Source organism: Pteropus alecto, unplaced genomic scaffold (genome assembly GCF_000325575.1).
Source record: "Pteropus alecto unplaced genomic scaffold, ASM32557v1 scaffold61, whole genome shotgun sequence".
In the NCBI taxonomy this organism is placed as follows: domain Eukaryota; kingdom Metazoa; phylum Chordata; class Mammalia; order Chiroptera; family Pteropodidae; genus Pteropus; species Pteropus alecto.
The window spans coordinates 23,551,548-23,557,336 of NW_006434835.1; the positions used below are offsets into that span (position 1 = coordinate 23,551,548).

General features: G+C 39.2%; 1 pseudogene; it reads right to left on the reverse strand.

The window, feature by feature from the left end:
• Positions 1–4,438: 4,438 nt before the first annotated feature.
• On the reverse strand, positions 4,439–4,557 carry LOC112478517 (annotated as a pseudogene).
• Positions 4,558–5,789: the final 1,232 nt, after the last annotated feature.

A 5,789-nucleotide genomic window follows, 5' to 3' on the forward strand; every position in this document is an offset into this window, starting at 1 on the left:
AAATGTTTCATTACCAACTCATGGTTGTTCTTAAGAAGAAGAAGAAGAAAAAAAAAGAGATAGAAAAGAAGCAAAACAGCACCTCTCTTAAAACAGGAAAACATTCTGGTTTGAATTTCCTGTCAGATTCTGGGCAGGTTAGCTGGCAGTTGGTGATTTGGACACACTTCAGATTTCAGAGTAAATTTCACAGAGCTTTATTGCCTCCCTCTGGACCCCCATTAGAGAACAAGAAGATGCTAGGCTTAGCTTGGTGACTCACAAGTGCATCACAAGTGCTTTCTCTTTATCATCTTATGGCTTTTTAGTCCATCTGCATGTTTGGAAAGGGACTCTGGATCATCAGCAGCATTTTACAGTCGAGTCTGAAACAGGACTTAGGAAGAAAGAGCCTGATGTCACTGTAGTCCTCCTGCATGGCAGCCACTACCTTTTCCTTTTGTTTCCAACAATTGCTTTTGTTGTCTTACTAAGCTTTTTATTGTAGAATACGTCTAGATATACAGAAAAGTTAAAACAGCAGTGCAAAGAATTCCTATGTACCCCACACCCGGTTTCTCTATTGTTAGCCTCTTACATTGCCATGGTACATTTTCCACCCTAATAACCAATACTGATAACATCATTATCATCTAAAGTTCATACTTAATTTGAATTTCCTTAATTGTAAACTAATGTCCTTTTCCTATTCTAAGATATGTTATCCTGGATCCCACACTACATTCGTGTCTCTTCCATTGCCATCTTTGTGGATGTGCGTGTGCGTGTGCGTGTGCGTGTGTGTGCGTGTGTGTGTGTGTGTGTGTGTACTAGGCTGTGATATAATATGTAGGTCATGGCCACCCAAATTAAAAGCCATTGGTATAGAGCAAATTATAGTTAGCCACTCCTTTAAACATCTCACAACCACTGAAAAGAGAATGTTAAGGAGTGTTCCAAATATTAGAAGTATTTCTGACACTAGTTTTTTATGGTCAAAAAAATGCAGAAGAAATAGTTATATTTATGAAAAATTGAACAGCAAATAGAAGGTATCCCAGAAAAGGAGAAAATTCAGGCCTAATACCATCTGGTCTACAGGAACCTATAGATTTTTCAAAGTAATGTGTTTCTGCTTGTGATGTTCATATATTTCAGAAATGTTGTATGTCCTTTGTGACTCATAGCAGTCACTTTTACTGATTTTTATTTGGAAGTGTCAGATGTGGTGACTTGCCTAGGTCCAGAAAAAGTTTGGTACGTGGGCTTGGGATTCATTGGCTGTTTCCCATGGGAAAGTCAGTTGATTAGATTAAAGATGAAAGACTGTCCCAGTCAGCTGTTTTAGGCAGTACACAGATGGAAGGAGGCAGGGAAGGCGGGGTGTGTACATTTGTCATACTCCCCAGTCCAAATCATTTAACATGGAGTTCCTGTCTTATTGGTGGTGGAGAGTAAGGAGTGGTAAGGTCAAAGGTGATGAGAAATCTTTAAAGTATTTCATAATGCTGATAGTGTAACACCCATCCCAACAAATTCCTGCACTTCGAGTGTCCTTATAGGTTTTGGAAAGATGGCAGAAGAACGAGAGAAAGAGAGAGAGAGAAAGAGAGAGAGAGAGAGAGAGAGAGAGAAATAGATGTCGTATTTCTGGTTACCTGAGAATGAAATCTCTATGGGGTGGACAAGATTTGACTGGAGTAACTCATCTTCTATGTTTTAAGCCAAAGTGAACAGAATCGGTACACTTAGTGGTTGTAAATAAATAGGACTTAAGTGTGTGTTTTAATTTTTTTAAATCAATTTCCTGTCTTTAGAATTTGTTTTTGGAAAGAATTTCCAGGAACTTTTAATCTTTCTCTTTACCTTCAGGTAGGTAACTTTGTCACAACCAGCTGTTCACTTTTTACTAAGTAAAAAGTGATTTTTGCTTTGATTTCCTAGGTCTTTTTCATTTTAGTAATTAAAATTAAGTTGGGTGGGTTACTTGGAAAAATTAAAGCTGGATAATAATCACTCTAAATTGTAGCAATTGCTTGATTAAACATTGATTGAAGAGTTTGTGGCTTATTCAACCATTCATATGTATTTCCCCTGGCTTATTTCCCTTCCCCAAATTTGACTGTTTCACTGAGTTATAAAAATAAGGAATGAAACGAAATTAAATAGAAGTTAATCCATTCTACTACTTGCCAAGTGATCTGGTAGTTTTGGGGTAAGCAAGGAAGTTGAAAAGGTAAAATAATGCATCTATATTAATTTGTTCTCAATAAAATTATGAAGAGAAGGCTATTTCTAAATTTGGGATATTTACCACCTCTTCCTCCTCCAAGTGAGAATGAACACACACACACACACACACACACACACACCCTCAAATCTCCAGTTGGAGCTGACTTTGCCTTAATGTCTCAGCACCTACTTTGCTTTTCATATTGACTTTTGATTCATTAAAGATTCTTTGTTGTTTCCCATCTGCTTAGGCCTGGTGTTTCTGTCGGGAAAGTAAATGGCAAAAGACCACATGATGGCCAAGGACAAACACTACTGAAGGCCACAGCTGTTGCTTAAGAGGGAAAGGCTGGGTTGGTTGGGAAGCCAAGGCAGAGTGAGGAAGAACAGTTAGAGATGGGGTAAAGGAAAAAATGCTCTGCTCCTTCCCCATTAGGTCCTCTAGGAAGCAGATACCAAGATAGAATTAGAGATGCAAGACATTTATTAGAAGATAACACTTGTGAAGGAGAAAAGGGAGAGGAAGTAGGAGGCTGTGGGGAGGGCCTCAGACCATGATGCAAGTCTGACATCCTTGAAGGGAGAGCAGGAAGAAAGAAGAATTAGGTAGGTAGAGCTTTATGCTGAAGGGCAGCTCTGAGAAAACCTTGGCTAGGTTAATGGGGGAGCCCTAAGACAACAATTCCCACCAGAGAAATTCCTCCATTGGGCAGGAATGAATCTATCCTCCACCCCATGCTTGGTCATTGGCCAGGAGCTGCTCTGGAAAAGCATAGCATTGGTGTAAATGTTGCCATGGATCCTAAAGCTTCAGAAGCTGCAGACTTGCAGTTAAATGTACTTCTCACTAAAGAGTCTCTCTTGAAGGAAGAGTTGAGCAGTCCCTTTTCTTGGTCGCCATACCCACAAATCACATTTGTATCAGAGCTCAAAAAAGTCAAGAATAGGTGAATTCCATCTCGAATATCTAGTCGCCCTGTTATTCTTTCTCCCCATCCCCTCTCCCCGCCACCACACACACACCATAGATGATTACAAGGACTACAAAATTGAATTAGAGTGCTAAGAATTTTCTTTTATCTCTTAAAATCTTAACACACCTGGCAAAAGTTAGCTTGACTCAGTTCAGTTTCTTCCAGCTACCATATGTGGTACAAAAACCATCTCGAATAATTTGCAGCATGCTGACTCAACTTGTCAAAGCCGGAAGCCTCTTGGCAGAAATGAGAACTATCTCACCTTTCAGATCTGCACAGAAAGGGAAATTGATTCACTGGTTTTCATTCTTTTTTTCTTATTGTGGTGCTGTTTTTAAAGGCTGGAGGGTATTGGCTTTTCGGTGACTCAGAAGAATAAATTCTTTCCTAAAATGAAAGATTAATTTTCAGAATGGAAGAAAGTTAGTCTGTTCTTATTTTATACTTTAAGTGCAAGAATTGGTTACACAGAAGCAGTTGATTCAAAATATTACAATGGAGAAGGGTGATGGGAGCATAAGTGAACTGTAAGCCAAAAGGCAGTTTCTGAATACCACTGTAGGTAAATTCAGCTTCACGAAGAGCTTTTCAAAATTAGGCCACTAACTTCAATTGAGCCTATTACGCAAATCATCTGATCATTTACTTTGACCAACATGTTCACAATTCCTTCTCATATTCCTCATCTCTAGGTTCAGATAATAAAATTATCTTCATATAAGAGATAAATGGGAGCCTGACACGTCAAAGGCTCAGAGTGACACAAAATTCCACCTTTGGATTAACAATTGGCCTCTTCCAGAGTTCCAATTTTTCCAAATGCAAATTCCAGAGATATTCCACAGTCCACCTCTTGGGCTATTGCATATGTAGGCACCCAAGGAATGTATGTGATGCAGTCAATGCAAGGAAGGTGGCCAGACAAGTGGAGAAGGGATGGTGAAAGTGGGTGTGTGAAGGTTGGAAACTGTTGCAGAAAATCCATATGTTTGTCTTCTAAACTGAGGTTCCTGGGAAACTCAGATCGATGCAAAACAAAAGAGAGACAGAATTTGCTTAATTTATTTCACACCCACTGCTTGTGTTCTCATAAGTTGTTTTCATTTCTTTAAGATCAAGGTATATGGCCCTATCCTTTGCTTGGTACTGATTTCATTTTTTTTTTTTTTTATTAGGCGAGGCAACCCTTGGTTGACCTCACAGATTGCAAGGACCTTGTCAGCTTACAATCCCTTAATTTTTATTTTTTACACCTACAGCACCTGGTCTTCCTAGGTGGTCTCCCATCCAAGTACTAACCAGGCCCGACCCTGCTTAGCTTCTGAGATCAGACAGTATCGGGTTTGTTCAGGGTGGCATGGCCATAGACCTGATTTCATTTTTAATGACAGCGTGGTGGAAACCAATGGTTTGCAATGGTTTTCTCCATGATTTTGGGTAGTAGAGTTCTCTTCAAAAAATAGAAAATGAAAGTGAGAATGGGAGCTCCAAAGCTCTGTCTGATCCCGCTTCTCCTTAGGCACTTCCCCAAGTCTCAAGACTCTATGGGACATTGTTTGAAAATCACCGTTAAAATGGAAAGAGGTTTTCAGTAGGAGTTTAGGTCTGGAGCAAAGGTGATTCTAGTCTGAGTTCAGTTACTGTTTCATTTTTGTAACCTTGAGTAAACAAGAATAACAATAGCAATGATGGTAATAATGTAGCGCTCTATAAGTGATTATTATAATTAGAAATAATAATTATAAAAATCATTTACAGGGCATGCTCTATGTGCCAAGCACTGAGCTAAATTGCTTAATATTTATTTATTTTTTATTTTTTAGGTGAGATTACTACTAGGCTTTAAGAGGTTAAGTCATTTGCTCACAGACATACAATAAGTGGTGGGCGGAGCACGGACACAAACCCAGGTATATCTGACGCCAGAGTCAAGTTTCTGAGGCCCGTGTATGTGCAGCTTTACAGCCCTGGGTCCTAATCTGTAAACTATAGAGATTGGATTAAGTGACCACTAAGAGTTAAAAAAAAAAGCAAACCCTAGTATTTTCATCACAGTTGTGTGCTGAGCTCCAAAAAGACAAGAATTGCAGCCTCTACCTATTATTAAGATCATATACTAGAACTCAACCTTACTTCTCATTCCTCTCATAGCATGATGACATGCCTCACTCTCTGTTATAAAGCCCCTTTGGTGTAAATCATTAAGCCCACTGCAATTCTACTCAGTTTACAAATTTTACCTGGCATTCCCAGTGACTTTACTCTCTCTTCAACAGTTCTTTCTTTCTTTATCTCCTTTGGTAGAGAATTTGATATTTTCAGGACCTAACTGAAAGTTAATAGATCATCATTTGCATGTTAGCTCAACGCAAAAAGAGTGTAGTATTGTGGTTACTCCCCTAGCTTTGTCCGCTGAAAGTCCCTAAAAGAAATAACATCTTCATGGCAATAGTGGAACTCATGGCTAGATCTTGTTTTTTTAAATGCCATTCTTCACCCAAATGAACACATGGCTGCGTTCATGACTGATATGTGCTATCCACTCACCCTTGAGTGTATGGGAAAGGCACTGTGATCCAGTGGACAGAGGGTACTGGGACA